The sequence below is a fragment of the Ictalurus punctatus genome, chromosome 1, assembly GCF_001660625.3.
Source record: "Ictalurus punctatus breed USDA103 chromosome 1, Coco_2.0, whole genome shotgun sequence".
In the NCBI taxonomy this organism is placed as follows: Eukaryota; Metazoa; Chordata; class Actinopteri; order Siluriformes; family Ictaluridae; genus Ictalurus; species Ictalurus punctatus.
In genome coordinates this window covers 419,112-430,058 of record NC_030416.2, presented here as the reverse complement: position 1 = coordinate 430,058, position 10,947 = coordinate 419,112, and the positions used below count along the sequence as shown (strand labels likewise).

The 10,947-nt window shown below is 41.8% G+C and overlaps 1 long non-coding RNA gene across 1 annotated transcript; it reads left to right on the top strand.

Moving 5' to 3' along the window:
* The first annotated feature begins 379 nt into the window (after window positions 1-379).
* On the top strand, window positions 380-1,935 carry LOC108261402 (uncharacterized). Its single transcript, XR_001811480.2, has 2 exons — window positions 380-458; window positions 1,720-1,935. It is a non-coding gene; the product is annotated as an uncharacterized LOC108261402 (long non-coding RNA).
* The last annotated feature ends 9,012 nt before the right edge of the window (window positions 1,936-10,947 follow it).

Here is a 10,947-nt window from a genome sequence, read left to right as displayed (position 1 = left end):
TAAATGAGAATAAAGTAATGACGCTCTGTTCCACTGTGGATCCTGACGGAGATGAACACGCAGGCCCAGACCACACCTAACCCCTGATGGATGGTAAATGAGGGCAGAGTGTCCAGTTGTTGTTTTTAATATTGTGACTGAAGGATAGAAGAGAGAACAGAGGAAAGAAAACTGCCTTAAATAAACCAGGACTGTATAACAGTTCAGTAACAATGCTTGGATCGGGGGAATATGGGGATTTGGTGAAGGATGGAGGAGCTGAACACACAGCGCCATCTAATGCTGGATTCCTAACATGGTTCTGTGTGTCTTGGCAGAGGATCATTATTGTAGGATATAGCGCACAAAATACGGTAGGTGGCGGTACTGCGCCTAGGAGTGACGGCCAAGAAGAAGACAGCACCGGAAGACGCTAAAACTCTAGCAGACATAGATCCCGCTGTACCGACTACCTTTCGGTAAGTTTCTGTCCGGAGTTCTTTAGCGTTTTCTTCTTCCCGACATTTAAAATAGGATTTTCCACTTTTAACCTCGCTTTGCGTCGTGAAAAAAATGAATATTTTCTATATAAAATACAGTAGCATGACAGGCCACCCGGTAAACCCTTTAGAAATGCTAGTCCGAGTAGCTAATGTATTAAAGCGCGTTGTGTTCGGAGTTAGAATCCTGTTTAATAATGCATTTAAACACGCATTTAAAATAAAACATATATTGATTAGAACGAGAAGTGAATGTTAGCGCGACGATTACGAAATTCAGTCTGAAAGCTGCGTGTGTATAACCGGCTGGGAGTGACTGGAGGACCATCTGTCTGATGATTTGCGCGGAAATATTCACTATTTTCATATGAAATGATCAGTTGAGATTACCCTCGTTTGTCTGTCGCTATTAAAGAGTGATGAGAGTTTAAAGAAAATAAATAAATAAAATATAGTATTCTGTTCTGGTGCTTTGAGCTCACGTGCTAGCTGGTTAGAATTAGCCCGCTAACCGGCTACAGGTTAGGCTAAGCGCACGTGAATCGCTCGTACTAGCATGTCAGTGGTGGTCGACGAGTGCAGTACCGCCACCGCCTGGCCTGGATGAGCAACACCGCGGGTCGGCTGTAGCGGTCGTGTGTAAAGTCTGATTTTCACTCATACTAGATTACACAACACTAGATTTTCATCGCTCCATACAACAAATATAAATTAACCTTTACATATGTTTATGGGATGAAGAAAAATCGTGTTTTGTGTTAAGTCCTTTTGTTTGTTATAAATGATGGACTGTTGCTGTAACTTTTTATTGCTAATTAATTAATTAATTTAGAAACAGACGTAACTCTGACGTCTGACACAACTCTGACGTGTTCAGTGTGCAGACGCTATTGAGGATGTCAGAGTTGTGCAGGTGAACACACACAGTTGAAAGGTGTGTTAACTCTTCGGGGACGTGAGCATCGCCTGCGAGTTTCAGTGTGGTCAGGTTCACTCGTGTCCTCTTTCTCTCTTTACAGCATGAAGGGATTTGATCTTGCGCACACACACACGACTAAAACACAGAGAATCTGTAGAGTCTCAGCTTTCAGACAATCTCACATGTGGAGAACATGAACATTTTATATAATCTCTAAACTGTAGAGAAGTTGCAGTTTGTGCTGTGGTGAAAAGTGAAAGTAAAGTGAAACGTGGTCTCCTCCTCCTGTTCACATATTAATGACATGTTAATGTCTTTCAGTAGCAGGAAAGGTAAATCAGGACGGGTACATGCTGATGGAGGAACACTCAGGTAGACTTCACAGGAACCTTCTGGAGTCTTACAGTAATTCTAGTAAATTGTGTACTGACTTATCATTGTGCAGTAAATCCCTACAATACTACATGTTCCTATTATTCTGATAAAGTGCTGAAATATGTGTGTGTGAGAGTGTCCTACAATAAAGTGATCAAATGTGTGAAGTTGTATTGTCTTTCTTGCTGACTCGAGTCACTATAATATGAAGTTTCTGTAAAACTCCAACATGCTGATGTTTCTCCTTATTTATACATCATACTGCTGTGATCATATGAACTGTTGGAATATAGTTAAGTGGATGTATTTTATTTATTTTTAAATATATGCTTTTTGCATTAACCATACAGGTAAGCTGAGCTTTAGAGTAAACTCTGGTGACTTTAAGGAACACATTAGGAGTTAGTTCAGAACCGGTTCTTTGTATAATAACTCCAGTTACATTGCTTGTATTTTCCCAGTCTAGATTATTCTTAAATTCCTGCATTGCTTCATAACTGAATCTGTTTTTGTAAAAATTATTAGTTGTGATTAAAAGCTATTATGTAAATTAATGAATAAATCTAAATTCATATGTAAGGCTAGCTGGGGAATCTCAGCCTCCTTTAAACTGTTAAAATCTGGCAGTGAAGCGTTTTTCTATGTTAAATGTAGAAAAGTATCCACTATTTCTCCCTCTTTGTGAAATTTTATATTTTATTGGTTTAAATTGATCAAAAATCTCCCTGCAGTATTGCACTGTTCCTTTTAACTGTTTTCGGTGAACAGCACAGCCTGCTTGGAAATCTTTGATCCCCAGACATGGTGCTAATCCACAGTGAAACCCGAAAGTGTTCAGAACGAACCAATCTCCTGTTCAAAAATATTTATCATGCAGCTGTCATCATTGGAATTACTCTGATTTACCCCAAATAAAGATCCACTTTTGTAGAATTTTCTTCACAGCTTGGTTTTATCTGACTGCTGAAGCCGAGGGCTCCAAAGAGCTCACAATGCATGCATGGTATCTCACTGGCTGAAAGATATCGGTCAGGAGAGGGGTCTAAAAGAATTTCCAAACATTAGATGTACCATTGAACAAGGTGAACATCGACAAGTGGAGAAAATGGAGCAGCACAGTGACATCACCAAGAGCAGGACGTCCCTCCAACATTTATAAAAAGGAGGAGACACAAACGTACCAGGGAGGAGGCCAGAAGACCTCCAGCCACATTAACGGAGCTGCAGGAACATAGGTGAAGAACATGAGATTTTTGTTACATGCAGAGAGTAATCAGTATGTGTCCAGTTTGGGCGATGGGGTAGGGGGACTAGATGGAAGGCCTTTCTCACAAAAAACATCCAAACTGAACTAAATCACCCCAAACCATGAAGTGGGCTGTGCACAGGAGATGCCATTACAATTTCGCGGATCTAGAAAGAGTATTGGCAAGTCAAAATGTTCCACATTGATAGACTCTTACCCAAAAAACTGAGTGGTGTAATTAAATCAAAAGCTGCTTCTATAAAACTAGTAGTTTAGGCGTGTGCACACTTATGCAACCAGGTTATTGTAAGTTCTTCCCCAATATTTTAGAAAAAAAATGCTTCTGATTGTTTTTCACTTTATTTTTGTGTGTTGCAATAGACTTTTGTTGACTTTTGATATCTGGTGTACTTCCTGATACTGGGACTAAAAGTACCATCATTCTACAAACTCTTTTGGGGTAATTAGTACAGTATGATAAACACAAGACTAGGATTTTATTTTTAATAACACAGTGCTAATTTAAATACTTCAGGAAGAGGTAGGTCTTTACACATTGTTTGAGGACAGCCAGTGACTCAGCTGTTCGGACATCTAGGGGGAGTTCATTCCTCCACAATGGCACCAGAACAGAGAAGAGTCTTGATTCAGGTCTTCTTTGTACCCTGAGAGATGGTGGCACCAGTCGAGCGCTGCTAGATGATCGGAGGGTGCGAGGTGCAGTGCGGGCTGTCATTTGAGGTAAGTGGGTGCTGGTCCATTTTTGGCTTTGTAGGTAAGCATCAGTGTTTTTAAATCTGATGCAGCAGCTAAAAGAAGCCGGTGGTGGGAGCGTAGTAATGGGGTGGTGTGGGAGAAGTTAGAAAGGTTGAAACTAAGTTGTGCAGCTGCATTCTGGATCTGCAGCAGAGGTTAAAGTGCACTCAGAAGCAGACCTGCCAGGAGTGAGGTGTAGTGAGATAACAAGAGACTGAGTTATGTTGTGACTTTTTGAATTCCTACTTTACTCTGTAAATAGACAGGCGTTGTGTCTCCTCTGCAGATGGCAATGTCTTTTCATTTAAAGTGGAATCAATCACAGCATTTAACATCCAGGTCTGGGAGTGAATCACTTTCACACAGGAGGGATATGCTACTGCAGTGGCATAGACTATAATAATGAATTGAACAACTGTGATGTGTAATAGAGTTCATGTAAAGCAATACTGTCACTGCACCTCAAGATTAGACATGTTGTGCTTTCTGAGATTAATTTTTGATCAGCATGGTTGTTAAGAGTCATTATTTGAGTTACTGTAGTCTTCCTGACAGCTCAAACCAGTCTAGCCATTCCCTTTGTTTCTTTCGTTTTGAACAGTTTTAAGAGCTGAGTACTGGAGCCAAGGAGAGTTTTTATCTTCTCAAAAACACACAGGCAGACAGGAGACCAAACTTTACAGAAGATTTAATGTTTGGTGAAAATGCTCGAGGGCACCCGGGCTTTGAGGATGATGGGCTGATGCCCAGTTATGTTAATTTTCAGTTGGTGTAGGATCTCCACAAATGTTTGAGGTGAGCAATTTGAGCTTCAGAATATCAAAAATGGACAGAACTTGAGATAACCCCCCAATGATGGAGCATGATGGGACTTGCTGTGTAACAATCAGTTACCTGGTACATTTTTGTCAGTCTGTAGTGACCGATCTGATCATGGGCCACATTTATCGATGATCAAAACCCTCTCTAAACCTTGTAGAATGACTTGAAGAGGGCTGGGCACACGAGATCCCATCACTATTTGATAGATCTGCAAGAATTGCATGGAAAAGTGGAATAAAATTGCCAAATGAGGACGTGCCAAGTTTGTGAACTCTTATCCAAAAACACTGAGTGCTGAATTCCCTAAAACCTTTCTCTTTGTTTTACACTGGAGGTTTGTTGGGTGTTTTATGACATTAAAGATGGAGAAATTACAAAAAACTCATTTTTACAGGGGTGTGTAGACTTTTTATATATGAAATGAGACTTTTTCCAGTCAGATCTTTTACAGACAGCACACGGCAGTGGGACAGAGCTAAGGAAGTAGACTTAATGTTCACTCTGAGATTTACTCTTTGGTCAGTTGGACTTCCAGTGACTTTCCCAAGCAAAAAGTTTTGGTTGAAGTTTCCCAGTGACAGATTTTCTATTACAGTTGCACAGGACACAGGGGCAGAGGAAGGTCTGGTGGAAAGAAGAACATATCCACCTTGTAATAGTTCTCCTGTAGGTTAGGGTTCTTCTGATACGTCACCGGTTGTTCAGACAAAGAGATACTGCTCTAAGACAATTCAATTAAATAAACTTAAAGTGACATTTTTAACCTTACAGGCATCACCGCAGTACTGACACTGACATTTACAATCAACTAAATTCAACACGAGTTTTCTCTCATTGTTTTATAAGATACTGGATTGTAAGAATGCACTCTTCTGGAATACGTTCATAATCACACATAACGGCCATTTCATCTCACATACATGCACACACACGCACACACATACACATACACATGTACACATACACACACATGCACATGCACATACACATACCCACACACACACACACACACACACACACACACACACACACACACACATACACGTACACACAACCTGGTTTCGCAATTTACTCTCCAAACAATTCTGTGGATCCATTCTTCCAGTAAGTTCTCTGATCATATCAACACTTCATTGTTTTTTGTTCTCTTTACTGACTGTTTAAAAAAAAAAAAAAAAACTTCTATTTATTGTCCACGCTCTTAATTAGACCCTTACTCAGGTCTGAATTTTTGTCCTTTTTGTTACTAACTGTCGCACTCCAGCCCTCATGCTCCATGTTCCAGGTTATTCATCACTACAGATTACTTCAGCTGCTTCCACTGGTTCTAAGTTGCTCAGGATAAAAGGATCTGCTAAACACCTGCATGTAAATGGTGATGTAAATCATATGATAATGAACTTCCTAAACTCTGTATCCTGCTTTTGTCCTCCAGACCAGACTGGATTTGTTTGTAGCAGTCATGTGACCTGGCCACGCCTTCAAGAACTTCAAAAAGAGTTTCCATGTTAAACGTCCCATCAGAAGGATTTCGTACAGATTTCTTACATAATTCACCGTGTTCCAGGTTTCACTTTATTTTGGAAGATGGAGCAGCGAAGTCTCCTGGAGAATGAACTTCTTCTTCTTCTTCTTCTTCTTCTTCTTCTTCTGCAGTAAGTGAGATGTTATTGCTTTTATTGGTAGATGTAGGTGATGTATGTAATATTTGCTTGTACTGGGTGTATAATGGTGGAATTGTTTGTTTTTCTCTTATATGATTGCTTAGTTGTGAAAGTTGGATGGAGTTCGGCGGGGCTGTAACCTGAGCTCAGGTATGAATAGTAAACAGGTAAAAGCTCACACCTCATTCATATTCAGTGAGGACGAGCGATTGGTCCCACCTTTACCTCTTCATGTAGTGAAGAAGTGAGGACATCACCACACTTTTATCCATTTATTTCTACATCTGACTGCAGTCACTACAATATTTTCAGATGTTTCCATGCCCAGCACCTCAGTGAATCAGTTTATGTAACAGAATCAGTTTGTCCCTGATGGAAAAGGTGTGTTTTTACAGGATTTCTGCACACAGCCATGACAACAGTTTACAATCTCTGTGTTTCTATACCAAATTTATAACCTGCATATGAATCTGACCTACGTCCTGTTTGTACATTACTGTAGCTGGGTTTGTACTGAAAATCAGACTGTAGAATATTTTGTGATCTTTGTGTGTAAAGTTCATAAAATTTAGACAGATATTACACCACGACGGAACCAGCACCATCAGGCAGCTTTCACTCCGACCTCAGAGGGTTAAAGAGAGGCTATGTCACATCAGTGTTACACAGACTGAAATATAATGTTTATTGTATTGTCTGTATTTGATTTGATGACGGGAACCTATAAGCATAACTTCAGTTTTCAGGCTGTTCAGGCACAGAAAGTTATTATTCATCCATGTTTTTATCTCATAAATACAGTCAGAAAGAAACAAACATCAATGTTTTTACCAGATTTTGAGTGAATGTAGATTTGGGTATCATCAGCATAAAAGTGATAATGGAGGCCAAGCGATCACAGCAGATGCCCAAGTGGAGATTAATAAATATTGAAGAGTAGAGGGCCTAAAACTGATTCCTGAGGAACACCAGTGAGCACAGAGCTAGTGTCAGACCTGCAACCACGCATAGAAATAAACTGGGAACAGTCAGTAAAATAGGACTTAAACCAGTTTAAAACTGTCCCAGGCACACCAAAAACACGTTCAAGGCAGGTAAGTAAAAGACCATGATCCAGAGTATCGAAAGCAGCTCTAAGATCAAGACTAATAATAATGGAAGTAGCGTGAGAATCAGAGGCCGTCAATAAGTCATTGGTAACTTTGACCAACGCCGTTTCAGTTTTCAATCTGACTGAAGGGGTTCAAAGGGGTTATTAATTGTAAGATGATTACATAGTTGAGAGGCAACAACACGCTCAAGTATTTTTGGAAGATTTGAGATGGGATGAAAATTGTTCAAATTATCCACGGCAACATTTTCCTTCTTTGGTACAAGTATAACAGCAGCAGTCTTTAGTACTGCTGGAACAACCCCAGTCTCCAGTGATTCATTTATAATGCTGAGGATAGCAGGGCACCAAACATCGAAGCAAGATTGAAATAGGTTCGTGGGAACTGGATCAAGCAAGCAAGTAATTGATTTCATGCTGGATTCCTCCCTTGTGAGAGCCTCGGAATCAAGCAGTGAGAAATGAGTGAAAGAAACACCAGTGAACCCAGATGTATGAAGGAGTGTAGAGGCAGAGTCAGGTGTAACAAAAATTTATTTGCAAACATTATCAATCTTAGAATTAAAAATACTGAAAAAAAATCACATAGGTGCTGAGAAACAGGCAAAGTGGTAACAGCATTAACTTTGAGCAATCTGTTTATGGTTTAGAACAAGTGTCTGGGATTATTTTGATTGTTTCCAATAGCCTGAGAGAAATAAGATGACCTTTCAGTCTCCATTAATGCTCGGTAATCACCCAAAAGATCCTTCCATGCTTGATAGTAGACATTCAAGTCGGTAAGGCGCCAATTATGCGCCATTTTCCAACAAGCAGCCTTTCTAGAGCACAGATTGTCATTATACCAGGGAGCAGAGCGGGCGAATGTGACCTTACGTGACCTTAGGGGAGCAAAAGAGTCTAGGTTAGTAGCAAGAGCAGAATTTAACTGCAGAACTTTCTCCTCCAGCGATGAGGGATGCCGATCGCTTAAGGTGGAAACAACCGAATTGGTGAAAACTGTCTGATCGATAGACTTCCACTTCCGGAAGGTTAATGTTCGTTAAGGCTCACGTGGATGATACAGTTCCAGGTTTATAAACGCAGCTGAATGATCAGACAGTCCAATGTCAACAGATGAAAACTGCGAAACAAACGAGTCATTTGCAGTCATGAGATCCAGCCTATGGCCCTTGTTATGAGTCAGGTCAGTTACAAACTGTGTGAAGCTAAAACAATCAATTAGCAACAGAAATTCCTTAACCTCCACAGAGTCACTCCGGTCCACATGAATGTTAAAATCTCCCACAATTAGAATTCTGTCAAACTTCATTCTCAACATTGACAGGAAGTCAGCAAACTCTGACATAAAAGCTGCATGTGTCTTAGCCTTAGGTGGTTTATAGACTGTACAAATGATAATAGATATAGGAGCGGAAATACTCAAGACCAGGCATTCAAATGATGAAAACTGGGGAACGGACACAGAGCTTGTGTTGAACTTCAGGTTGTAAATCACAATAATGCCTCTGCCAGATAACCTCGGGAGGTCTAATACTCCAAAGCCCACTGGAGTGATCTGGTTAAACAGGAGTCCATCATTTTCTTTATGCCAGGTTTCTGTTAAAAACAACAAGTCCAGCTTTTTATCTGTAAGAAAATCAGATAAAAGCAGCGCCTTGTTATTCACAGACATTGAAGCAGAGATGACAGTGGTTTCATTTCCACGCGGGTAACCGATGTTAAATTACTGTGATTAACACAATTACAGAATAGTTCCCTTTCAAAGGGAACTGCGTTTGGCATAACACTATGGGACTAAGCTTGTGTAAAATCATGCCAATATATAGGCCTGCCATGATCAGGTGACGTGGCAATTAAGCGCGTCGCATGATATAAATATGGCACCTGTGACAAAATATCACATTTCTGGGGTTAAACCATGCATAAGCCGTATTATAACCCCACGTTGTTGGATTATTCGGCCTTTGTGGAGAATGAATGGCAATTAGCTATGCTGAAGGTGGAGGAGGCCTTTGCGAGCTACCTCTTTCCATCGACGGCAGGTAATTAGGGGGGCCGGCTTCGCCATCCAAGCCACCATGTAAGTCAACCGTAGCATTGGTGGGCAAGGCCTATGCAGTAGTAGTCTTGCTTGTGGGTCACTGCAGACAATGACAGTGTTGCAGGCCTACCAAGCAGACCTTCTGAGTGAGCTCGACATATGGCGGCATTCTACCAGTTTCTTCCCTGTTGTCTTGAATTTACCCGGGCATCCACGAGTGGAGCCCAGGCCAGCACTAGTGCGAGGGAGACCCAGAAGGCGAGTATGGAAGCCCGCCAACCCCCGCGGACAGCCAGGGGAACTGGGTGGCCACAATTGCGGCCTGCTACTAGGCCTGATCTGAGAGTGGTCATAAAGGCCAAGCAGGCAAAGAAGAGTGGTCCTGAGGGGCCATGGAGGGACGTATCAGGGGACATGAGGTTGTTAGGGCAGTTAGCCTCCAGTGCTACTGTAGGGCATCCCCTAGCCAAGGTGGTCCCAAGTTTTCAGTGTTCTCTGGTCAGTGAGCTATCACAGGGCAACGAAAATGTTTCCCTCCAATAGAATGTGGAACAGTTATCATCACTAAAGGCCATCTGGCAGCATGGAAACTACTGCCAAATGTGTCTCCATGGCTTCTGGCTACCGTAGAAAAGGATTTATAGCTCGACCCCCCCCCCCCCCCCCCCCCCCCCGATTCAGAGGTGTGCTCACCACAGTAGTCAGCACAGACCAGAGCCCGAAATTAGCGCAGGAAGTAAGATCCCTCTTGGACCAAGGGGCCATAGAACATATACCCTGTTCCCTGAGGGATGGAGGTTTTTACAGCCGTTATTTCCTGGTCCGCAAAAAATAAGAGTATGCGGCCAATTTTAGATCCGCATCATCTGAACTGTACTCTTCGGACGTACAGGTTCAAGATGCTGACGCCCAAACCTATCGTTCCACAGACTCAGTTTGAGGACTGGTTTGTGACAATAGATCTAAAACGTGCATATTTCCACATAGAAATATTGCTAACTTTATCCCCTTGCACCTCCACAGAGTGCATGGATGTCATTCTGGCTCCATTGTGACTCAGGGCATCTGTGTACTAAACTATCTGGACGACTGGTTAATTCAAGCACGACCCAGGGAACTGGCAGCTCAACATCGAGATGTTGTTCTCACCCACATGAAGACCTTGCGGCTCAGGTTGAACCTCAGAAAAGAATGCTTTCCCCAGTGCAGTGGACAACTTTTGTAGGGGTTATAAGGATTCTACTATGATGAGGGGGTTTCTACCCCAACATGCGTAGGATCAATCAAAACTGAGCAAGATAAAGCTGGATCTTGGGAGACTATTGGCACTATTGCACAGGAGACCGTTCAGTGGTGGCTGAGAAGTTGGGGGTTTCATCCAAGAATGAAACCTCTGAGAATAATCAGTTTCACGCGGCGATGCCTATGTGCTCTGAGAATTTGAGTGTCCCCGGTTTCTAGACTTGAGTCACACTCTTGTAGTGTCTCCTTAGCACAAGATGGTAATGACAGACACCTCCCTCATTGGCTG